Genomic DNA, 27,283 nt, shown 5'->3' on the forward strand with positions numbered 1-27,283 from the left:
AAGGGAATATGTTCATGGCCACTAGCATTCGCTCGACCTTCTTGGCTCTGTACTTCTGACATAACTCCTTCGGCTTTTTCAAGATCCTGGTATTGTTGGTCTGGATTTGGATTCTGCCACTAGCCCCTTCTATGGTCAATGTTTGGTTTGCATAGTCATGAACAGCATGTGTTATTCTCAACCATGGCCGCCCTAGTAGCATCCCATATGCTCCTTGCACATCCAGGACTAGGAAACTGGTTTTGAATTTCTCCCTCCCAACTCTTATCTGCATGTTTTTAATCATACCCGTCGCTTGTACGAATCTATGATCTGCCATTCGTACTTTGAATGGTGCTGGTTTCATATTAGTGATACCCATTCTTTGCTGAAGGTGGGCTCCCATTATGTTGACTCCGGCCCGTCCGTCCAGGATAACAGTTGAGAGAGGTTCCCACTACTGCGTGACCTTGTAGTCCACCTGAATAAGTGGAACTTCATCATCTCGGACGGCCATTAGGTCCACTGTTCTGGCCTCTGCCTCAGCTTTCCTACGCTGTCTGATAAAGTTGGCCACCTCAGGCAAGGTTTTTCTTATATCCTCCAGCTCTACAGTCAGCTTCTGAATTCTATCACAAATTTTCACATGAATTTCTTCTCTCTTGGTCAGACTGATTGTCAGAGCTTGAAGAACGGGTATCTTCACACTGTCATTCTTCTTTTGCAGTGCTTCCACTCTTTCCATCCACTCCCATTTCATCAACTAGTCCATGTACCACAACCAGCATGGTCTCAGTTATGGCCGGTACTGACTGATCTTTATCAGTCAATTGGGTTGGTATCCTCTGAATGACTCTAGCTTCGGAACTTTCTGGCTGCTCTGGCAGCTTCTTGGTTAAATCCTCCGTGATTTTAGCCACTAGTTCCCTCTGCTCTTGCCACTCATCTACCACCTTCTCTTTACCTTTGGCCTTCCAAACTTCTCTTTGTTGAGCCCATTTGCCGTTGTTAGGATTGATTGGTGCTTTTGAAGTGTCTGGGATTTCTTCAATGACTACCCCCTTGCTCCTAGTAATTGCCCTAATTGGGACTGGCTCTGGTGCCTTAGCCTCAGTAGTAGTTTTTGTAGGTGCATCTGGGCATTGGGCTGCAAAATGACCATACTTCCCACAAGTATAGCAATTCATGATCCTGTTCTGGAAGTTGACTCTTCCTCTGCCTCTGCCCATTCCTGGTTGGAATCGGCCACGTCCCTGACCAGTACCATTGGTACCTGGTCTCTCCTTTTGAGATACTTTGACTGGTTCCACCTTCACCGGTTCAGTGTAGGCAACCACTGACAGATCTTTTCCTTTCTTAAAGTGGTGAATTCTGATGCCACAATTATTCCATAGGTGACCAAAAGCCTTGCAGTAGGTACATTGTGGACATTCAGTGGAGATATGGTCCTTGGATTTGCATCTTGAACACCAAGTCTCCATCTTTCGAACTGGCTGTCTTGTGTGGCTAATTTCGGCAATCTGCCTAGCCATCTCTTCAATTTTCTTGGTCCAGGATCCCTTCTTTGATTTCTCCTTTGCTCTTCCATTAGAGCTACTCTCGGAGCTACTGGACATCTCACTAGAATTAGAACTTTCAGTAGCAGAGCTACTGCTACTGGTCCTTCGCTTCTTGTGGCTCTTTTCCTTCTTAGCCTAATGTTCCAGCTTTAATGCCCTTTGGACCAGATCATTGAATTTCTTGGTAGGGGCTGGTACCTCTTGTTCCCTGAGCTTTTTGATTCTGAACCAATTCAGGAACCATGCCCTCAACCTCTTCTCAAATGGCGGTTCCTGTAGCTGCTTGGTTAGCTCCTTGATCTTTTCCACATAACTGCGGATTGATAAATTTCTCTGTTTGATTTTATCTAATTCACAGAGAATATCTTCGTCCCCTCTATTGTCGGAATATTCCAACCTGAAGGCTTTGAGCAATTTGTTATATGATCTGAGCTGGCAGGCAGGGTAATGGTAATACCATTTCCTCGCTGCCTCCTTCAAGGTTTGTGGAAAATATTCCCCCCAATCATCTTCATCAATATTTTTCAGTTCAACATACTGATCGAAAGCTTGTATGTGAACATCTGGATCATCCTTTTTCCCTCCCTTGAATATTGGAAAAAAAATCTTTAGGGAAGCTGTGTAATCATTCCGATTACTACTGATCCTGCTACTTCTCTTCTTGGATTCAGAATGACGCTTGGGAGTCTTCTTGCAATTGTCAGTGTCAACATCCTAATCAATCTTTGTCTCTGTCTCAGTGTCAGTGTCTTCTCTGGTTTGTCTGCTAGAAGTACGGTGACTTCCTTTACCTCCCTTGGTATCCTCATCTCTCTGCCAGGACCGAGAACTCTTGGAACTCTTTGCCTTCCGTGCTTCCCGTTCTGTCCGCCGTCGGTGTCGAGAATGACCGGAGTGCTGTGAGTCCTGTGCCTCATCAGCCTTACTATGCTCCTCTTGAGCCTCAGTGTCAGTCATCTTCTCTTGCTTGGGGTCAGACTCTCTTCCTGACTCCTCAGGAATGGGGTCAACACGAATGGTGGATTTCCGGCCACGACTGGATTTTGGTGCCATTGCTGAAAACTTCGAACTGGGAGAAGAGTCTTTCAGTCCAACGAGCTTCAGCTCGAGCCATCGTGATCGCCAAAACGGAATTGGAGCTGATCTCTTGAGACAGCTAATTCCAGTGTTGGAAGATTTCAGCTACTAGTGTAGGGAGATTTCAAACAATAGACTGGATAGGAATCAAAAACTAGACTGGAATGTGGATACTGAAATAAGAATCAGACTTATGTACTGGAAATAAGGTTCAGATTCAGATTGAGATTTAGAAGACTGAACGAGAAGGAAGTATAACTGAAATATGCCATGATTGGAACTATAGATCAAGGTTACAGCGAATATGATTTACAAAGAGAAAGTACAGCCGACAATACTGCCAATGATTCTCAAGTACAAATACAGCCAAGGCGCTAACCCAAATGATAATAATTGCCAACCCGATTATAGTGTAATGGTCCCTATTTATACACTTCGGGTTTACTGTAGTAATTACCATAGTAACTACTAAGTAATTCGCTGCCCATCTTCTAAGAAGACGTTCCCACACAGTGAACTATCCAGCCGTCTAAAATCACCAAAAGATATTCGATGGTATTGTGTGTAGAAAAAGTCTTGACTCCATTCAGAGAGTTATGAGACATGCCAAACAAGGTTTTGGTATGCATGCTAGCTCATTTCCTATCCTACGGACAAGCCAATGTCCACCTGAACATGGCAAGAGTCTGCCAAGGAAGAGAAAGAACCAAGGGAATCAGCTGATAATTCATCAAAGAGTTTTGAAGAAGTAAGGGAATCAGCTGAGAGTTCATCAGAGAATTCCAAAGATTTACACTAAGGTGCTAGTGGGTAGTGGAGGCCATCGGGGCTACTGACATGTTACATGGCACAAGAAAAGAGCATAAGGTAAGCTAGGTCCACCACATAATTTGGTCAAGGGCACTTGTTGGCTCTCAAAGCAAAGTGGATGGGGTAAGAGAACCTCACATTTCTCCTTAGTTTTGAGATGTACCTTGAAGCTTTTGGATTGATTGCACTGTCTATTCCAAAAATTATCGATGAATCAACAGGTTGATTTTGGTGTGGTTTTCTCTGGTGCGGACTGCACAAGAGAAAAGCCACTCCACTCCTTCGTCACAAATTTTCTAGATTGAATAAAGCCACTAATTTCTCCTTGAGATTTTAGGGGTTTGGATAGGCAAACAGTATTTTGTCAAATAATTATATGAAAATATTTTGCGGAATGACTACATGAAGATATGTACATTGAATTGGAGATTTCTTAGATTGAACATGCTCTTTCATGTGTGGAGTATGTGTCGAAAAGATAAAATTTTTATAGCATTTAATCTGATGAATGATTTGAACTTATTGCATCTAGACATCTATTAGAAATCAGTGAGATCTGCATATGATGGCTAAAGGAATGTGAAATGAGTGTAATTCTAGTGCATCAAGATTTCTATTGGGATGAGATGATTAGATACTATTGTGAGTGCATCCAGAGTTTTGAAAGGATGAGACATATACTAGGTGCATTATGAGTGTTGGACTAGATGAGACGGCTAGATTGAATGATTGAAACACAATGTTTAGAGTGAACCAAGTGTGTGATTTGTGAATTACATGCTCTGTGAATGTATTGTCTTGTGGGAACGTCGTGGGCATGGTTTGCTTGAATTTTGGAAAAAAGGATATGATAGTAACTACATTTAGTAGATCAAGACATCTGTGAAAAGATCATTGTGGTTGGCATGTGATTGCTACATATTTTACAATGATCATGATTTGTATCTGAGACCCTCCTAAAAAATGTGATCTGATTAATGCTTGATGTCTTTGTAGAAGCGTTGGATATCAGGAGTCTAGTGCATAGGTACATTAACTAGTGTCTAATGTAGAAAGTTTCTGTCATCCTTTGGCTGTTTTGTAAGGCATAATCGAGGAGCGATTTCAATCCTTTGAAGGGGGGTATGTCCCAAGTGGTGATGTGGCATGCCCAACAGAGAGGATAGATCGAGAGAACAAGGGTTTAAGAGTTAAAAGCTCTAACCCACAAGAACTACAGAAGTTGTGGCCAAGGGCCTAAAAATGTTAGGATTTAATGAGCCTAACCCACCAACTTGAAGAATTTATGAAGCACCAAGTGAGGGGTCTAAAGTCTAATTATCAAAAGCTTGAGGATTGGGATTGATTTCTGCAAATTGTGATGACATGTTGATGTAGCAGGTTGTACGGATTTTGTGTTTTACGTTGGCTAGTTTTGGTAGCTTTTCATGTGTAGAATTGATACTTTTCACTCGTAAAATTGTGTAGTGGGGCAACAGGGCTATAGAACTAATTCTTTTCAGGTGTAGAACTGATGTTTTTCACGTGTAGATTGTGTAGCAGGGCTGCAGGGATACACATGGCTCAACCTGCATGGCCACTTTGGTGGACATGCTCCAGAGGACATTCTCTTCGAGTTGGACCATACTTAGTCCGGCCCCGGTACTCTTGGACTGCCCCATATGCAGATGCCTAATGTGGACACCTCGATTAGCCAGGGTGGGGCTTGAACCGTCTTGGCCAAAGAGGTAGCATTCATCATCCCGAGTGTGGCTAGCCTATGCATAGCCAATCCCTTTCAAATAATTCGTGAGCTATTAGATAGCTCTTCTTTAGTGACCAAGGCGATTGTGAACCAGGGCCCCGACTAGGGCCTTCCAATGGCCAACCAGCCAACTAGTGGCTAGACCCACCAATGGATTCACTACGCTACCAGTACTACCGGACATTTTTAGTTTTCAGGGGTTGTCTTGGCTAGATATTTCTAGTAGCATCAGATATGTGGTGACTGTGCAATGGACTTGGCTTATGGATATATACAACATATGGATAGCAGAGTCCAAAGATGGTTCTTGAGAGTCCTAGCCAGAGTTTTTGAGAGTCTTAATAGTCCTCAAAGTCTTTGCCTTGTGTGAGAGTCCACTATGTGCACACACTTGGGAGCACTTTCCTTGCACTCTAGGGCACCATTCTTGGAGCATTGCACTTCACCTTGGTTGTCTGCAATTGGGCTTATGAGCCTTGTAGTCCTGTTTTCTAGTTACATTGTGGGTTTCAGTTATGTCGTGTCTTTGCAGCCACAACACTCCATTGCACCTCAGCCTCTACATCCCCATTGTACTTTGTTGTGTAGTCGTGGATTGGGAAGAGTTGGTTGCATCCAGACTAGCATGTACATGGTGTTGCCTTGGAGGACTTGTGGTTGTCTCAATTGTCCATTGTTCAGTTCTTGTTCATTTTTCAGTTCTATTTTCATGTTTCACATTGTCTTTCGGTTTTGAGCTAGCTTGTGAGTCCACATGCATACTGCATCCAGAGCACCCCACCACTAGAGAGCATTCTGCACCATTTCCAACTACATTTGCTCTCATTTTTGGCACACCTGGTGGGACCACTCTATTGGTTCTTGCAAGCTAGCCCACTTGCCTGGGAAATTAGATTGATTCAATCCAATAATGTGGTCACATTCTAAGGTGCCATAGGCATTTGTAGTCACTCCGACCACATGTCCTACATTCTAGCCTAAAATATAGAAAACCTTGTTTTTGCATCTATGCATGCCCGTTACTCACTCCAAGTCAAGTGGATCACATTTAATAAGTCTAGTGAAGATTCATCACCATTGTAACTTGTACTCACCTTCTCATACCTCACCTGCACCATTGCCTCTACCTTCGCCTAAGCCTTGCCCTTGGCCACAAAAGTCACCTTCCCCATCCCCACCATCATCTCCTTCTCCAACCTCTTTTCCAAAACCCCCTTCTAGCCTTCTCATCAAGCCTATCATGGCGGTGGAGTTGACAATCCTTCTTTCAAGGTCCAACATCAAGTTTCCTACTTTTAAGGGACTGTCAACTGAGGATGTTGTCGACCATGTGAGACGATTCTTGTTACTGTGTCAAAGCCGTGGGCAAAACCAAGAAGATGCCTATATGGTGCTCTTCCCCTCCACCCTGGAGGTATTTCCCGACAAGTGGTATAGTCAGTTTCTAGAGGGCCACTTCACCAACTGGAATGCCCTCAAATTGCCCTTCACTGTTGAGTTTCAATCGGGCGACTATAGGGAGAAGGCCTTGGATCAACTGTACATCTTGGAGTTAAGACCTGGAAAAAACTTTGCCAAATTTATGACAAGGGATATATCCCTTGTAGGGAGGCTACCCCAACAATCGGGAGATTTCATGATTAAGAAGTGGGTGGGAAGGCTTTTCCTGCTTTGACTCAATAGAAGCTTTGAGAAACCTTGCAGGTTGAAGCTACAATGGATGATTTTTTTTGTGGATGCCACCAGAATAAAAAATGTCATAATACAATTTGCTGGCTCACCAGGTAACTCTTTTCCAGTTGTTCTTATGAATGACCTTACTACTAACACCGTGTTGGCTCTTAAAAGAGACTTAGAAGCCCTTAAGCTGCAGAGGGCACTACAAGAGGAAAATACATCATTAGCAACATTGACTTTGTTGTCTCAACAGATAGAGATGGTGGCACAACTCAAAAGAGATATTAAAAAATTGAAAGCATAGGAAGAGGCTATGGCCCAAGTATGGTGAAGAACTTGCAACAACCCTGACTATCTACCTTAATAATTCCTCATGATGATCCACTGTCATTTCTATTGCAAAGGAGGTCATGAGGCCAAGGATTGTTACTATATGAAGGGTGTCCATCATCTGCACCAAAACTTGGCCTCGGCCATGCACATGAGCACCGCTCCCATGGGCCCCTTGACCGGTTCATCTTGGGCTACCCACTTGGGCCCTAGTACATCCCCGCCATTGTTACCATCTCTCAATGTACCTAATGTGTCCCCATACGGTGTCCCTTTGTTTTGATACAAAGCTTCTATACCACCCCTAGCCCAGACCAAGTTTTTGATACAAAGCTTCTATACCACCCCTAGCCCAGACCAAGTTTTTGCTCCAACAACATCTCGCCCTCCACACCTTCCCAACCCTTGGCTAGCCAATCGACCAGTGATGTGCTATAGGTGTGATGAATATGGTCACTTCCAAACCAGATGTTCCCTATTAGAAAGAGCTCCACCATGCAGACATTGTCTAGATGCCAAAGACTACTACACGAGAGATTGTCCAAAGCAACGTCCGTCTTCTTCTCTCAACATGATTTTGGTAACCTCTTTGCTTACTTCACAAGAGCCCACTATATTCAGTTTTCCCTCACCATCCACTCATGTCCTCCTCCTCACCCTTCACCTGCTACATAAGCTCAAGAAATCTCAAGCATTACTCACAAGAGCTCAAAGAATAGCCCAGAACATCCCCTTGCCCATAGAAAATCCTTTGCCTACTACAAAACCCCCCCAAGGAGTCAACTATGCTGCATTCAATAGTGAAAGAAGAAACATCACCTGAGCTACATGATATAGTTATGCCATCGGCATTGGAGAAAGCCTACACAGATGCCCTACAAGACATGGAAGCCCAAGATCTCCCACAAGGAAGGTTCCACAGACTGACAACATTGCTAGCTGAGGAGATTTTGAAGACCACCTACAAAAGCGTCTTGTTGTACAAACTTCTCCAAACAGACCTACTTTTAGGGGTGACCTTCTCAAGGTAGTCCAAGGTATGTAGCCCTTGTGCCCAAATAGTGACGGGCACTTTCCCATGCTTCCCTCTGAAGAGTCATACATGATTTCTTACCCACCGGCCCCACTCACTGACTATACAAGTCCTCGCCTCATAGTGTCCATTTATGGCTAGCAGTTTATAGGTGTCATTGTAAATGGAGGCTCAGGTATTAATCTCATGCTAGAGTTCACTATGCGACAACTTGGCTTCGTGCCCACAAACACGACCACTTTTACTATCACTTTTACTGACCATCGCAAAGTCTGTCCAGTAGGAGGGTGGAAGCACGTTAATGTGTCATTCTTTTTGTGCTAGTTAGCACGTACCAACAAGCATATCTTGTAAGTATAAGGAGCGCGATTGTGTGGGCCTCCATCATGAACTCTATAAATACTTTTAATTAACTGGACCAAATTCAAATGAGCTTGAAAATTTACGCTGATACATTACTTCAAAGTAGTGGTGAAGTCATGATGCATGGAGGGAAGGAGGGCGTAGGGGCCACATGCAGGAGAGAGGGGGGGAGGTGATTGTGAGTTCTAAGCCATCCCTTGGTCGCAACTAACCAGGCTACCCAAGTGGAGAATAGCTTGACACATCACCTAGCTACCTCCGACAATGGCTCTCTTGACACTCCACGAAGAAGGAAGTTGAGGGCAAAAGCTTCTGCTTCTTCTCCTCCGGCCCGCAAAATGGTGAAGCTGTTTGAATCCCAAGAATACCCAATGCCAAAGAACACGCATTCAGGGAAGGGGAAGAACGACTCAAGTACTCCCCCTTTGTCTCTCTCTGTCTCTGTCTCTCTCGCTTTGCCACCAAATGACACCAACTACATCTCATGTTACACCATGCCTGTGTGTGTGTGTGTGTGTGTGTGTGTGTGTGTGTGTGTGTGTGAACCGAGAAATTTTGGTTCAAGCTTGTGCACAAATTACTTGAGAGTTTTTTTCTAGTGGGGCTGCTTTAGAAGATCTGTAAGGTGTTGATTGTTTCTCTGAGTTTGGCTATCTCCTGTATGCATGAAATGTGAGATACATATTATTTCCCAATAAATATAAAAATTTCCCTTTGCCATTGATAGCCTTGCATTGTAATATCTTGTGACATTGGGGGTATGCAGGCCAATGGAAAGCTCCCAAGCTCAACATCCCAATGCATGAGAAATTTTGTATTGTAGCAAAAGATTTCAATGTTGTTCATGGCCACTCGATGGATGGTGCCGACCCCAATTTGGTGACATGGACGAAATCACAGATGTGGAGTGGCTCAGTGTATTCAGAGAGCCAAAGGATTGCAACAATTATTGCATTAAATGTAATTCTATACATAGTGATATGTATGACCAGGTGATGCATCTGCACTACAGGGTGTATCAGAAGGCCCCAAACAACATGGAGATCAACTTTGCATTTGTGAAGGGATTTGTAAAAGAATTTAGTGCGATAGCAATTGCAAGCGGTTCAAGCATGCAGTACAACTAGGCTAAGTTTGCTGTACAACATTTACAGGACCTTTGAGAAAAAAGATACTATGAGTAATTCTCATTGTTCATGTCAAAACACCGGGGAGGGATCTGCACAAATGAAGGAGGACTACTCGGGCCGAGTAGCCATGAATATTTCCAAAGCTACCAAGGAAACACCCCTCTCTCACCACAACACTCATCAAGGGACAGAAAGCCTGTCATATTTTGGCCTTGAGGATTTACAACATATTAAGGTCACCGGTGATCATCTCACAAAGCAACTGCAAGATGCTAAACAGTATCTTGTCAACGCAAGATAGGAGGTTGAAGATGCGAGGGTTTTGAAAGCAAGCAATGCTAGGCTTAGCTCAATTGTGGTTTCTATGGGACAGAAGCTTCATGATGCTGACAGTGAACTGCAGAGTTTACTACAGAGCCACAATGTGGATGTAAAGAGGGAAATAGAGCTCAAAGTAAAGATAGAGACACTTAAAGAGACACTAGATGGTTTGGGGTTTCCTCACAGTGAGGACACCCCCATTGATGCTGGAATGGACATAACTTGTCATTGTGTAAGTGTCCACCAAGACTTTTGTGCTTGCACCGTACGTTTGGAATATGTTCACAACTATCCTATGTACTTACCATGATTTTGTTTTATTTGGTTTGTAGATTATATGGAGGTGCAGGAAGAAAAAGTGCACGCCTGTGAAAGTCAATCGTAGCTACTCATGCATACAAGCAAGATGCTACAAGGATCCTTCTTCCCCATTGCACTTTGTAAATTATCTTTGGACACTTTTATGAAAATAAACCAGTGTACTGGCTGTGCTCTACCACTAGAAGTATAGGAAATCACTGCAAAGGTCAAGCTTCCCTATGCGCATAGCTATCATATTATTTGCTTTGATATTGCATGCTCCCTAGGGACAGGGTATGTAGAGCTTCCTCCTAGGAGCCAGCAGAGGATACCAAAAAAATGGTGTTGCAAGCTCACATGGCAAGGACATCCAATCACACCAATCTTTGGTAAGATAATCATAAATGACAACATGCTAATCAATAAACCATCATAACAAGAAAATATTGGTATGCTAGCTAGCATATCGTGAATGCTAGTTAGCACAATGGGCATGGTGGCTAGCATAGTTTGTATGCTATTTAGCATACCCAGTCAACAGAGTGGATATGGTGGCTATCATACTATGTTTCTAATTAGCATACCCATTTACACTAGTTAGCATACCCGAAAACCCAATTATGAAAGTAAGAAAACATGCTACTCTGTATGCTAGTTAGTATACCTAGCTATGCTAGTTAGCATACCTAGCTATGCCAAGTACTTTGTATACTAACTAGCATACCAAGTTATGCTAGTTAGCATACCTAGCTATTCTAGCTAGCGTACATAGCTGTGCTAGTAAGCATATGTTAGCGGATTGATTGAACATGCATCCACCTGGCCGGACATGTAGCTGGACACCACATTTGTGCTCTATTATTTTTTTGAGCTAACGTAGTGATAATCTAGGTAAATCCTGATTCCATAGTAGCAGTCAATTCCCTGAGTTGTAATTCTGTCATGATGTTTGCAAATGACCATGTGAGCTAGCCACTGGCCATTTAGAAAGCCCTAGATATGAAAGTCAATAACCTTAATGTGAAAGGAGGCTTATCTTTGGAAGAGGGGAGAGCTCTGCTATACGTACACTCAAGCAACTATGAAGCTTAGATTTGTAATCGACATAACTAATGATTGGGTAATCCGTTTTCAGTTTTGAAACTTGGATTGTGTTCCTCTTTCCATGCTCTTTTATTCAAGTGTAAGCATTGTCAGTTTTGTGGAGGTTTGTGACTATGTGTTAGTGAGTCTAATCTTCAAATTTGAGTGCTTAAATCAGTATTTTTTGACGTTGACCATAGGAGAGTATTCTTAGATGATATGGAAACCATTTTAGACACTTGTGTTGCAATTTTAAGGACCTTTTTCATGATGGATCATGATTTTGATACCTTGTTGGATTGTGGCCAGACTCAGTAGGATAGTGCCTTAGGTGTGTTAGATCTTCTCCTAAAGTTTTGCTGCATTTTGACTTCATTTGAGTGTCGAAATGGTGTGATGACTTAGAGCGGTGAGAAAGGACATAGATAGATTTTTCAATCATTGTGTTGTTGTGTTTACTTGATAGGTTTACTTCTTGATATTGACAACCTCAAAGAGTTCGTGTCCCATCCGAGTCACTTCCCTAAGTATTGATATTATGTTAGTGCCAGATAGCTATGCTACATGCATCCATCGTGGCAGCCAGCTAACATTGGAACCGTTTTTGGGGAATGATCCTTAGATGGTGAGTGACCTAGTGCGTAGTTAGAGCGTTCTTTTTGAAAGATTTGTCTTCCATTCCATTTACACCTTATTAGTGAAGCAGCTAGACACGGGGTTTAGTGCTTGGTAGAGTCTAGAAGTCGAGGACTTGCTAGAGCTATTCTTGAGAGGTAAAGAAAGTTGTGAGTGAGATAGCCAAAAATATATAATTCTTTGATTTTCTCGTTACTTTCAGAGTGCTATACCGTTTTTCTTTTTGACTTTATTTTGTACCATTTTGTTTGTTTTTGTTTCATGTTTAATTTCAGTATAGGAATAGGGTAAGTAGAACTACCACCATCAAATTTGGGCTAAATGATCAGGGGAAAACTATTGAAAACCATATTTTGGCCAAAACGACCATAACTTTGAAATTTTGAAAATTTGATGGTAGAGACTTGAAGTGATCCAAATTCAAAAAATTATTGACCAAGGGCATTCTAAGAGTCTCTAGATGCAATCTGAAAAGTTTGAGCAGAGTTTGTGGAGAAACATGGATCACGATTCATGTCCCCCAGAGACCATTTTTGCAAAAAAGTGATCAATGACACTATGCATCAGTGGGACATTGGTTTGAGAAAGTTTGCTGAAGAGAAAAACTCAAAAATAATATTAGAATTCGCTAAAAGGGCAAAAATAACAAAAATAAGGATTTCAAACACAAAATTGGAAAAATCTTGAGATTTTGAGATCCAAATCAAAAAATGAGTGAAAATTTGATATCCGCAAAGTGCAGGTATACAACTGATTAATTTCATGTTCAAATGTGGTCAAACATGGATCTTGATCCATGTTCCCCTTGATCATTTTGAGCTGATATTTGATCAGTAGGTAGCTGATATCATTCGGAAAAACTTTCTCAAAAGGCACCATAGCAAAAAACTGAAAACTGTTGGTTAAAATAGCCAAACACATAAACTCGTCAAAAACCACAAGACGGACACAAAAATTTGCTTTTGATTGAGAAAAAATTGTCCAAATCCAAAAATAAGTGGTGGAGTAGACTAATGATAGTACAAGTAATCAATAAACAAAATTTGTGTGCAGATCTGATGGAACATGGATCACAATCCATGTTCCCCATCAAGATTTTTGGCTGAGATTTAAGCAACAGGTAGCTGAGACATAGACAAACATTTTTTTCCGAAAGAACCATATGCAAAAAAGTTGTTAAAAGTGGTCAAAAGAGCCAAACACAAAACATTGTCAAAACTATCATAACAGACTGTAGAATTCACTTTTGGTTGAGCGAAATCGATCCAAGTTCAATTTTTTTTTGGGTGATAGGCTACGAACATCATAGTCTATCATTTCACCAAATATCAAGTACAAAAGTGGTGGAACATGGATTGCGATCCATAACTCCCATGTGAATTTTTGGACAGAAACTATATCAGCTTGTAGCACAAACCATTGTGAACAAAAGTTCCAAAAGGAGGTTTACCAAAAAAGTTCTATATTTGGGTCAAAAAGGCAAAAAACCAATTCAAGGTGAGAAACAGGATTTGGATATCAAAAACCAAGTCAAAAGCCCAAATTGTCAAGCATTCTAAGCAAGTTCCAGAATTGACATAAATTTCAATCCAGAGGTCCATTTTCAAAAATTTCATTTTCAAAATTTTTTGATACCATAGGACCTACAAGTCATGTTGATTCTGATGGTACCAAGAAAAGTTAGTTTGGCCTCCAAACATGGATCGCAATTCATGTCCCCATAGTGACAACTTGACCTAAAATTTTCCAGATCAATAGTGCATACTTATATAAGGAAACATATCCCCAAGTCAAATAGGTGACAAACCAAAACCGTAGTGTAGACCAAGTATTGAGTATTTGACCTATCAAAACAAGTCCAAATCCAAAAACATTTGAGATATAGCTTGTGGACATAGAGTGTAACAAGTTGCCAAGAGATCAAGTCCAAATGTGGTTGAACATGGATCACGATCCATGTCCCCTAACCTCAAAATTTGATGAAAATTGGTACAGAGCCTGCATATGACCTTGTCTACATAGTGTCAAAATTTGGAGTGAAAATTTGATAAGGGGTCATGTATCGCAATCAATGTACCTCTTCATAGTGGGGGTATCTGAGTTGATCAGCTTCTAAACATACTTGAGTACATCTCAAATCTCAAGTTTGAGTTAAAAATACCTTTGGGAGACCAAGATACAATCCAAAATTCCCGTGTCATGGTCTTGAGACAGTTTTGAGTGATGTTTCAAGTGCAGTTCACCAAAATTGCTCTAACTTTTGATAGACATCTCCAAATTGAGTCAGGTATAGCAAGGAAGAAAGCTTGTGGGCAATAGGATACACCTTTTTTTTTTTAGGTTTCCTAATTAGGGTACCCCAAGAAAAATTTTCAAAGACCAAAGGATCACAAAGACCTAACTTTTGAGAGACCTGACCAGAGGCAAAAAGGGATAAGTTGCACTAAGCCAAAGTGGACTTGTTAGAGACTATCTTGAGAGTTTTGAGTGAGCCATGACAAATAATCAACCACCAGGCTCTTCTACTCCACTCAGAGACATGCAAAACGCAAGAAATGTTGCAATGCCTTCTATTATAAGAATCAATGAAGACCTAGAGGAGAGGCATCCTCTGACCAACGAACCGAATGTGAGATTTATCAAAACCAATGAAGCCGTAAGAGTTCCGACAGATTATGCTCATGGGGATTGTATAGGTTCACAAATGGAGATCCATATACCTACTATAAGTGCGTAGAATACAATGCAAGAGAGTTAAATGACCATATGAATCTCTATGCCTTCACATATACAGATGCCCAAGGAGTGCAAGTTTTGATGGTAGATAAGTATGGACGAGAGTAAAACTTGTTGATCCGATCAACCTAGAAAGATAAACATATAAGGGTACTCCGATCTCTACTTACTTTTAACCAAAAGTGATGTCAGAGCACACATCTGAGAAGATTTCACCGGGATTTTCTCCAAGACGGAGAAGAGAGCGAGAGATGTCTTTCCATGAGACCATCAATCAGTTAAATTGGTGATTGGATCACAACGACTAAGATCATATCAAGTAGCCCAATGTGTCAAGAAAAGGTACAATGGGTCAGGGGATACATATGCTCACATCTCACTCTTTAAACAAGTTTTGAGAGCTGAACAAATTGTGGATTTCTATACTCAATATGAGGGATTTGGGTTGACATTAGAAGGGACGGATTTGAAGTGGTTCCAGCCATTAAACACAGATGATTTTCAAAACATAGCACAAGTCTTGCAAGAATTCACAGAGGAGTTCTTGAAAAGGGAAATCAAGCACAACAGGGCGTCACAGATCTATGCTTTCAAACAAAAAGCAAATGAGAAAGTGAAGGAATCTTTGCTTTGATTCAAACAGTACATAGAGAGGTGTCCTATGAGAGAGTTACTGCAAGATGAGAGACTATCAGTTCTCTTCATTGAGGGCTTCAAGAGGAATGAGACTCTAAAAAGGGACCTACATTTAAAAGGATGCATGACGTTTGAGCAAGTCACTAGAGAAGCTCTATATCTAGTTGATAATTTTACGGCTTAGAGAGAGGTGATGGAAGAGGGAAACAACACGACTAGTAATGTCTCATCTCTGAAGAGCGAATCCACAACAAAGCGAGATTTTCAAACTCTTACAAAATTGAGAATTGATAAAGTGGTCAAGGAGGTGATTAGAAGAATAAAACAAGGTTATAGACAAGATTTGAATGAATGACATCAATACACAAGTGATACATATGGAGGGGATCACCCAACCCCATGGTGTAACACTCAGTCTACACCCTCCCTACAATGCAACGTCTTAGGCTAGGACAACAACCGCCTCTTTTGAATGATGGTAGAGTGGTAGTCAACTACATTCAGCCAATGCATGTGGCACAACCCACAAGAAATCAGTACTCCATGGATGAGAATACACTCATGTTCATATCCAATCAAGAGTATGGTTCAAAGACCATTCTTTCTAGGCAAGAACAACCATTGGCCATACAACCAATTGTGCAACAAATAGGACCATGCTATGAGTGTGGAGGTAATCATTGGCCAATAGATTGTCCTTATCAGGTAAGGAATGTGGAGATATTTCAATATGTGTAGAATGCGTTGTTGCACACCTGGTTTGGGACTGTCCAAAACACCCAAATAACAAGAGGAAGGAAACAATGAACATTGTTGGAGTGATGCCTTCTTCAAGCATATCCAAGATAGAACCCACAGTTCCTATAAAGGTAATGACTCAAGCTCAAGCTTAAGAAGCTGCCAAAAATTCACCTGTGAGAAGGAAAACATATTTTCGCCTCAAACATATATATTTTTTTAATTGATGAGAACTAGAAGAAAATCATGGAAAGCCAAACGAGACAAAATGAAAGCAAAGAGGCTGAAGAAAAAAAAACTTTGAAAATGCAATTGAACGAAAGAAAAGAACTACTTAGAGGCAAGCAAGAGAGCAAGACAGATGCAAAGGGATCGTAAGAGTAAAGGGCAGACTCAGGCGATTCGGATTTGATGGAAAAGGTGAATGAGCAACTAGACTCTATGTTGCAAGCCTATGCGGAAGGGCTCAATAACAACCAAACTTTAGAACAAAGATTGCTGATATATCCACATCCAAAATTTGAAATAAAACGGATGGAAATGTGTAAACATATCATAGAGAAAGCTCAAGCTCTACTACACCCAAAAACATTGAAAATCCATGAGCAAGTAAAGTCTATGCTTTGTAAAGGTAAATTCAAGCATGCTCAAGAAAGACAATGCAAAAGATTTCTTTTAAATATTCATAAGTTTCTAAGTGTATGCATACAATGAGTACATGCTTGCGATAGCTTAGTCTCTCAAGCACCAAGTAGACCCTTCCAATCTACTTTGGAAGATGTAAGGGCTAAGTAATTATATGCTTGCATGAGTCTTCCAAGAAAAAGAAAGAAATGTCAATGGGTAAAAAAGGATCCTCTACTCAAAGTAACAGAACTAGCTATGACTTTATTTTCCCCACTCCATAGTCGAGGATGACTATGATTTCAAGGGAGAGGTAATTTCATGAAAATTAATTTCTAACCTTCTAAAAGTATTTTCTGTCATTTAAGTCTAGGGAAAATAAAAGAGAACAAGTGAAGTCTATTTAAGTGCTTATGGACCAGCTCGATCAAGTGCCTTAAATTAGCAGGTCGGCTCTACCTCGAGTCAGCTTCATAAAACCTCCAAAGGATTTTGTAAAGGCCTTGCACCCAAGCTAGTTAAAATAAAGGGTAAGTTTATGGCTTTTAATAACTGAAAGAAAAAAGCTAATGTCTAAGATTAGATCAGTTCTTCTTTACTTAGAAAGTTGACTCTAGTGCTTCTCTTCTAAGTTTGGCTAGCCCACATGTCCAAAGTAGCTCATACTTTCTTTATGGGAGGTTGCACAAGTGTGTGTGTGTGTGTGTGTGTGTGTGTGTGTGTGTGTGTGTGTGTGTGTGTGTGTGTGTGTGTGTGTGTGTGTGTGTGTGTGTGTACACTTGCTAAGTCAAGTCCAAGAGAAGGGAAGAAGCAAGTTGTTCTAGTTTGGTAAGAGGGGACATGTGTATGAGCAACATGAGTTGTATTTTTAAGTGTTCACTTCTCATTGGACCTAGTTGTAGGGCTTTCATATGGGAAAGATAGCAAGTTTGCATGAATATAAAAGCAAGGAATCATTGGATTTGTCTCTCTCTCTCTCTCTCTCTCTCTCTCTCTCTCTCTCTCTCTCTCTCTCTCTCTCTCTCTCTCTCTCAAGTGCGAAGAGTGGGCAAGCAAACCCTCTCCCTCTCTCATGGGAGCTCTAGAGACGGATTATATGCTCAAGAGCTTGGCTATGGATGAAAATCCAAGCAAGTGAAAGATATTCTTCTTCATCATCTCCTACTCTATTTTCCTAATCTATGCTAAGAAGATTGCTCATGGAGTAAGCATATACAAAGTACTAATTCTCTTGCTTGAAAAATATTTCTTTCACCCTCATCTACCTCGTACCCAACAATTATTTCTCCATGTTGGGGTGTTTAGGACTTGGGAAGGAGGGTTACATCATGTAATCATAAATTTCAACATCTTCGTGGTTCAAGGAAAGCTCCACAAGACCACAAGTTGTGTTGTAATCAAAGGTCTCTTTGAGAGAGAATTATAATACAAAGACTTTTGGAGGGGGGACCGGCTCCAAGCAAATCTAGTCCTCATCAAGTTGTCAATCTTAAATATGGTATTCTTTTTGAATTATGTGCGTGCTTTAATGTTCTGATGTGTAAATGTGCATGAAATCATCCTGGCACAATCTCTAGTCTCCTCTAAAGAATTCTTTCCTTTCATAAGTTAATTTTTGTTGAATCTATAAGTAAGTACCAGATTCTCTCACATTCATACTAGTGGGAAAAACCCATATGCATTTGAATTTGTAAGACCATTGATTGGGAGTCCAACCAATCTTCCATTTATTATTGGGTTTGGTTGAGGCTAATTTATCAAATCTTCCAAGGTGAGAGAGTTGAGCATACATATCTCTTGCTAGACCTACCAAAGTTAGGAGCTTGCATCATCCTCTTAGAGTAATATGGACACAATCTCTGATTTGTTTACAACTTTGCTCATAATAATGTTATCACAATAGCAAAGATGCTAAGTGGATTACTTAATTCATATGGATATATTCAATGATTGTCCTTGAGGATATCCTTCCAAAGTCTAACTCCATTTTTGAAAAAAAAATATGGACTCTTTTGGATAAATTATACTTCCAAAAGGTTGCAAAGTGGAAAAATCTTATAGACATTGATGATATGTGGCCTCTATTAAGCATTCAAAGTATTCCAAGAGTCCCACAGTTTGTAGATGAGGGCAATGCCCACATGTTTCACTATGAAGAGAGGTGTGACAACCTCTCTAAGTGAAAGCTCCTTTTAGGACTTGTAAACTTGCACATAAAATAATCATGGGGCAACTTCATACGTACTGGGTTAATCCATCCATGCACTCGTATGCGAAAAAACAATCACCGATAAGGTGACTACTTAGAAAAACGACATAGAGAGAGAGAGAGAGAGAGAGAGATGATAGCTATGGAGTTTAGAGCTTCTCACCGTGCTTTAAAATCGATTAGGGGCTGTCAAAAGGCTACTTGCTTTGCCACAAGAGAGCGGTGCTGAGAGCTACATAGAGGTATCCGCCACGAAAGCTTTTGGAGAGCGCGTACAACGTGAAATGAGAGATAAGATAATAAGCAAGTAGAGAGAGAGTGTGTCCTTCTCCTTCTTCTTCTTCTTCTTCACGAGAGAAGAGATTATGGAGATGGTGATGAAGAGATTGCCCCACTCCATATAATAGATACGTAAAGCCTTGAGGTAGTAGACACAACAGACGACACTGAAAACTGAGAACTAACCGACAAGTTATAGACAAGCGCAGCAGGCTGGAGTAACCCCCAAGCCAGAAGGTAGCACTACCTCTTCTGCCTGGAATAGCTACACATTTTTAAGACTTCTCTAAAAACAATGTTTTGCTTTTGGTGGTCAACTCTCCCACTTACCATTCAATTTTTACATTAAAATTGGCCATCTTAGCAATATCTGGCCAACTAATGGAAACCGTAGCTAGACTATGCTACACCGTAATATCCCAACATAATTATGACCTTCCCGTACTGCCCGACGTATTTACGGTACCTCTTTTTATAAAAATATTTCTCGTAAAAATCTTGTTTGGTCCCATTTTTGCTCCGGGTGATCATTTTTAAATCCGAAGGAGACTAAAATTAATATTTTTATGTGTTTAGGTCATCATAAAAAGCACATTGCTTTTCAAGAACGCCGATAAGCACGAAAAGCTAAAAATAGAGTAAAAAGAAAAATTTTCTAAAATTGAACCACGGATTCCCCTCATCTACTGGAATAAGAAAGCGGACTCGTTTTTCACTAAAAAGGCACTAAAATCCACGAAATGCTAAAAGTAGAGTGAAAAGAACTCAAAAAGCTGATTTTTCTAAAATTGAACTATAGCTTTCTTGGAACACATAGATTAAGGATCCGACCTTGCTTTTTGCAAAAAAAACACCTAAAAGCATAAAAAGCATGAAAAAGCTAAAAATAGCGATTTTTTTCAAAACTGAACCAAACATCCGTCTAACCTACTCGAACATGGAAACAATCTTGCTTTTTACTTTAGAACCTTCCAATATTGTCAATCAAGCATCTTAAGTCAAAAATTTGGCAAAATAGATATTGAAAGCTATTTTTCTTTTTTCTAGAAGAGACCCAAAAATTGAGGATCTTACACTATTGATTAGCATAATCGGGTATGCTAACTAGCATACAAAGTACCATTCATGCTGGTCACAACTATCTATACTATCAGCAAATCGGGTAAGTCAACTAGCTTATTGCTTAGGGTTACTAGCTTACTGAATATGAAAAGCCGCCCTCAATATGTTACCATTGCATTCATATAATGTTAACAAGACCAAGAAGTATGCCAACATAGCACAAGGTATGGCCCCAAAAAATACAATAGTATAAAATTTGTACACATTACTATCTGGAATGAAAGTCAGAATAGGTATGAAAATTGAAAAGGAGATCTCATCATGATATTATAACTTTTCATCATAGTACATAATTTTACAATTACGAAGAGTCTATAGTACTCTTCATAACGCTTGTGCTGCTTAGGGTGCTTGTACTAGTAGTACTTAGTGTGCTTGTGCTCTTGGCTTTGAGTAATTTGGTAGAATGGTGTGCACACTTGATGCACAAAACACATCCTTGTTGAAGGATTGTTAGTCCTTTGTATTCCTACTTGCTCTAGATGTCTAAATCGCCATCTAAGCTCTACCTTGAGAGCGCATGGGTGGATGATGCCATCACTTTGTAATAGTGTGCTAATCTAAAGTTTTTGATTTTTCATTAATCTACTTTGCATCGTATCTCTCTCTACTCTCCTTGCTACTAGATCCTTATTGTATTCCACATTTCTTACAACCTTACCACAATGCTCCTATGCCAAAACACATGCCATCCTTGTCCATTGCTGTTTGAATATTGTATCTAATATTGCATTTACTTTACACTGAATGTTGGTGCTCCATATGTACACATGGAAAAATTGAAGGCACCAATCCAAAAATTGGTGGTTGTCTTTGCGACAAAATACGTACCGCCTATCTTGCATAATGTACTTTATCATTTTCCTTGCATATTTAGGGGGAACTTCACGATACTTTGACTCTACAACTTTAACCAGCCGGCCATTCAAATCAAGAACGAGAGAGCGCTTCTTGTCAGCCAATAGCTTGGGTACCCTTATTGGGTCTAGCAACGGATACCACTCGGCAAAAATAACTTCCCCCGAGGGATGAACAAAATTCAAGTACTCATCAAATTTCCTACGGTGTTTTAGGTAGAGGTCTAGGTGCTTCTAAATCTCACCTTTTTCTTTTATTAGTTGTCTGTCCTTGGCAATACTCCTTTTTTTAATCTTTTTCAATGCAATGGAAACATTCATATCATGCAAAGCAGTTAATTGTAGTTTCTCTTTCCCTGTGACACACTAAAGGTATCAAATGAAGACATCATAAAGGAAAAGGAAAAACTACTGATCTGTTGCACACTGACATAATTATTCCAACAATATTTTCTTCATTATAAATACTCAGAGAGATACAATGTCATAAGATGTGTATCTTGCTACCAATACAAAAATTGGGAACAACCCAACACACATTCAACATAGTTTCTTGGCAAGGGCGTGAGCGAGTGGCTTTCTTTTCACCTTTGGTAAGGTTGGTTATGTCATCTTGGGTGCTCTTCAGAGAAACACAAGTATCCTCTCCAGGATCGTCCGGATTTTGTTCCAGGCCACCTTTCCTCTTCATCTTCACTTTGTTTACAAAACCTAGTAGAGGTCTATCATCATCGACTGCAGTGGGCTTTGGGTGGTTGATCAAGATGAATTCATCATCATTCATTTCTTTACTGTCTATAGTATCCTCGGGAAATTTCTCTTGCTACAGTGTCACATTTACCCCTTCATGCATTCTTTCGAGCTCATCCAAGTCATCATTACAGGGCTTCTCTTCTTTAATCCTTTGCTTGGAATGCTTCTTGTAATGCACACTTTCCACATCATTGATTCATGTGTATTCCTTTAAAATATTAATTATCATATCCAGATTGCTAGTAAAGATGCAAAGCTAGATTGTTAACACAACAATTAGCATACTAAAAATGATGGTATGCATGGGATGTCTTGTAGTTAACATAATGACTATGTACATATATACAGTATGCTAGGTAGAATATTATTATGATTTCTTGTATACTTAGTATGTCAATAAGCATTCCATGTTTTGCCTTCAATGTACTTAGAATGCTAATTAGCGTAAGTGGGCATGCTAACTAGCATATTGTGTCTGCAAGCCACCATATTCACTATGATAACTAACATACAAACTAGGCTAACTAGAAAAAAAACATGCTTTCACAGTCTCTCATAATATGCCAACAAGCATACAATGTCACGACTAACATAGCTGGGTATGGTAGCTAGCATATTGTGTCTGCTAGCCACCATACTTGCTATGCTAACTAACATACAGACTAAGCTAACTAGAAAAATAACATGCTTTCTGTCTCTCATAGTATGCCAACAAGAATAAAATGTCATTACTAACATAGCTAGGTATGCTAACTAGAATAAGTGGGTACGGTAACTAACATAAGCAGGTATGTACTAGCTAGCATAAGTGGGTAACTAGCATATAGACTATTCTAACAAGCATACATAGAATAACTAGCATAATTGGGTATGCTAGCCACTCTACCCAATATGCTAACTAGCATATAGACTATTCTAACAAGCATACATAGAATATCTAGCATAACTGGGTATACTAGCCAGCATACCCAGTATGCCAACTAGCATACAGACTATTCTAGCTACCATACATAGCATAATAAGCATGTATGATTACTACTATGTATGTTAACTAGCATACACAAGAGGATAGATGCGAACAAGCATAAATGTGTATGCTGGCTAGCATACATACTATGCTGACTAGAATACACAATGACCTCTATGCTAGCTAGCATAATTGAGTGTGCTACCTAACATACAGATTACCCTATATGCTAACTATCATAACTGATTATACTGGCCACCATAGCCAATATTCTAACTAGCATACATAGCATAACTAGCATGTATGCTAACTAGCATACACAATAGCATTTATGGTAACCAGCATAAGTAGGTAAGCTAAATAGCATAAGTGGGTATGCTAAATAAATGCAGTATGCTAGCCACCATACCCCTATGCTAACTAGCATACAGACTCTACTAACTAGCATACATAGCATAATTAGGATGTATATTGACTAGCATATACAAAAGCATGCTAGCTGACTAGCATAAACGGATATGCTAACTAGCATACACTCGTGAGGAAAACATGTGGCTAAACTAAACTTAAGGAAGCTTTGACAAACTCAAAAAATAAAGAAAGCATCAACAAAATACCGTGTATGCTAACTAGCATCATTGGTTTTGTTAACTACCATACATGGTACCATGTATGCTAACAAGAATAATTGGGTATATTAACTAGCATAATTGAGTATGCTAACTAGCATAAATCGCTATGTTAGCTAGCTTACACAGTACCATGTATGCTTACTATCAAAATCGAGTATACTAACTAGCATACACAATAGCATGTATGCTTATTAGCATAGTTGTGAATGCTAACTAGCATGACTAAGTATGCTACCTAGCATACACATTAGCATGTATGTTGTTAGTGCATCACCACGACGGACGTCTGAAGCATAGCTATGTGGCACTAACATAATGTCAATACTCAGGGAAGTGACTTGGATGGGGCACAGACACTCTTTGAGGTTGTCAATCTCAAGAAGTGAACCTATCAAGAAAATGCAACAACTCAACAAGCAAATCACCACTCAATGATTGGAAAATATGCATATGCCCTTTCTCACCGCTCTAGGTCATCACGCCATTTAGGCACTCAAACAAATTCAAAATGCAACGAAACTCTAGGTGGATATCTAAGACACCTAGGGGCACTTTTCTACCAAGTTTGGTTGTAATCCAACAAGGTACCAAAATCACAATCCATCATGAAAGAGGTCCTAAAAACTACAACAAAACTATCCAAAAAGGTTGCCCTATGGTTTAGGAATACTCTCCTAAACATAAAAAAATAGTAATTTAAGCACTCAAATCTGAATATTAGGCTCACTAATGCGTAGTCACGAACCTCAACAAAACTGACAATGCTTACACTTGAATGAAAGAGCATGGAAAGAGGAGCACAATACAAGTTTTAAAACTAAAAATAGATTACCCAATCATTAGTTACGTCGATTATAAATCTGAGCTTCATAGTTTCTTGAGTGTACGTATAAGAGAGCTCTTCTCTCTTCCAAAGATGAGCCTCCTTTCACATAAAGGTTATTGACTTTTATACCTAGGGCTTTCTAAATGGCCAGTGGCCAGCTCACATGGGCCTTTAAAATTGTCATGACAGAATTACAACCTAGGGAATTAACTTGCAACTCTAGAATGAGGATTTACACATAATATCACTACGCTACCTCAAAAAAATAATAGAGCACAAATGTGGTGTCTAGCTACGTGCCCGACCAAGTGGGCGCCCGTTCGATCCATCCGCTAACATATCCTCCTTCCTAGCTTGTGTCATCCCTTGACATGACCATGTGCAAGCTTATTGTTAGGGTTTTTGTCAGCATTGTCTTCAAGGTTGGTCTTTTGATTGGGAAGTGCTCTGTCATTGATGACAATTCTCCCTTCCTTGAGAGTTTCATATCTGCTATATTTTGGTGATGAGTTTATTGGACTTCAATTGTTGAGGCAATTTTGCATCCTACTGCTCATTCTTCTCTTGCCATTTTTTGCCGTGAAGATGGATTTTGATGTGCTTCCCTTTATCATTGACTTGATAATGGACTTGCTCTTGGTATCTTACTGTCATGTTTGTCCATTGTCTTTGTATGCCATTCTTTGTTTTGCGCAATATGATGTATCTTGGTTGTTGTCCTTGAATGTAAGATTTTCTCTTGATAAGTATCATTAGAAAAAATATGAACCCTCATGGGACCTTTGGGGTTAAGGTTAATTAGAGGGAAGCCAATAGGAAGAGGGTGGTGGACACACTCTATACCCTCAAAAAAGTAGGGTGATAAGGTAGCCTTACACCTCTTAATGGCCTCTTACCTAGTGAGAAGGTGAGGGAGGTGGCTAGGGAAAAGGGATGGGGGGGGGGGACCACTTTGACCTCTTATCTCCCACTTTTTTGTCCGGATTTAAAAAGGTCCCCAAACCTATTTCATGGTCAAAAAAACATTTTGACCTTGAAAAGTCAAAAACGTACACTAAAAAATCTAAAAAATTAATTTTTTTTGAAAAAATTCAAAACATCATTTTCCACCCTCCAAAGTCATTTCAAACCTCTTCTATAGCTAAAAAGTGATTTTCTCTCTCTACAAACCCTTTTCCAAGCTCTCCATTGCTACAACCACCACATGCACCACCTATAGTCTAGGATTATCTCTCTTCTAGCTTTCTCCCACCTCCATTTTAGCACCAAGCAATCTCCTCCCCCATCTCTTCCCCTTGCCCACCATATAGTTTCACACCAAGCTAGCTCCTCTCCCTTCTCTCACCTCCATTACGGCACGAAACAAGATTCTACTCCTTCTACTTTCATTCACTAACACTACATGGAAACCTCTATTCCCAAAAGCGAATAAGTATGAGCTCACATAGCTTGCATACCTCAACAACATGAGGTGTGAATAGTGCGTGGGCATTGCAAGGGTTCACCTCCAACATAAAGATAGAATGTTAAGAAAACTACCCTTGTAGATTACATTCAGAGCTTAACATCATCTCTATCTTTAAGTTTATCATGCTGGAGAGAATTACCTTCTTTATGGATTTCAATGTTTAGGCTTCACACCTCATAACATTGGGGTGTGCTATTTTGTTGAAGGCTTTGGTGCTCCATCTATAGTTGTGTAGCATGTGATTGAGTCTCACAATGCAAGTAAGTTGTGTTATCTAGTCATTAAAAATTCTCCTTCTTATTTCTTCTTTTATAGTTGTCACTAGAATATAAGAATGATATCATTTTGTACTTAATAACTTTGTGCTCACAAAATCTGCTTACTTATAGAGTCAACTTGTTTTGAGAGGATATGAGCAAGCAACCATGTGCAGAGATGGAAATTACTCTATTTTTGGTCCGTGAGGAACATTTCACTACCATGTTAAAATATTTTGATAAGAATAATAGGATTTGTGTAGAATCTTGAACCAATAGTTACTCTTTAGGAACTCTTAGAAAAGGCATCCATAAAGTACTACTGTCATAGACACACAAATACTCAAGTGTATGGGAATTTCTAGATGAGGAAGACAAATACTTGTATGAGAAGCCTGACATCAACAACATTGTCTCCGTTTGTAATTGTTTTCATAAGGTTGGATTTTTGTTTAAATGTGTTCGTATTTATACTCATTTTGATGCAATATAAATATGTTTTTTTGTTAAATGGTGTCGCATTGAGTGAAAGTATTTAATTTAGATTACTGGAGTTCCATATAGATTTGAGAAACATTATTGATCTTTATGGATATTTTTATTTTCTAGTAAGATGTTTCAAGTCTCAAGTCTTAATCACTCCACCATGAAGAAATTCAAGCAATATTTTGATTTCAGTTTAATCATTAATGGTTATTCTTAATAAAGTGGATCATAACCTTTGTCAAGATGTCCTCATTTGCGGATGTTGAATATATATCATTAGCAACATTTCACAAGTTGAAAGAGCTAAATTCTTGCTTTTAAACATGTTATTGTTTCCATACTATGCCTATGCCAAGCTTGACTTAGAGAAAGGACAACTTGAGATGGAGGTGTCGATGTATAGCGGTGATTGATAGGTGGACAATCAACTTATTATTGATTCATGTTTCAGCATACATATATTGTAAAGCCTTTGAGTCTCCACCTTTTTGAGTAGTGTTGACAAGTTTTTGGTATCAAATCTTCTTAAATATCCCTATTCATTAGCTATTGGTAGCTATTTCTTTGGTATTGCTAAAGATGATACCAATCGCTATCACCTTGTGAACTTAACTTTTAAACTATGGATTTTATTTTTACTATGTAGCTCAT

This window comes from Adiantum capillus-veneris, chromosome 11, assembly GCF_014529385.1.
Source record: "Adiantum capillus-veneris isolate H3 chromosome 11, ASM1452938v2, whole genome shotgun sequence".
Classification (NCBI taxonomy): domain Eukaryota; kingdom Viridiplantae; phylum Streptophyta; class Polypodiopsida; order Polypodiales; family Pteridaceae; genus Adiantum; species Adiantum capillus-veneris.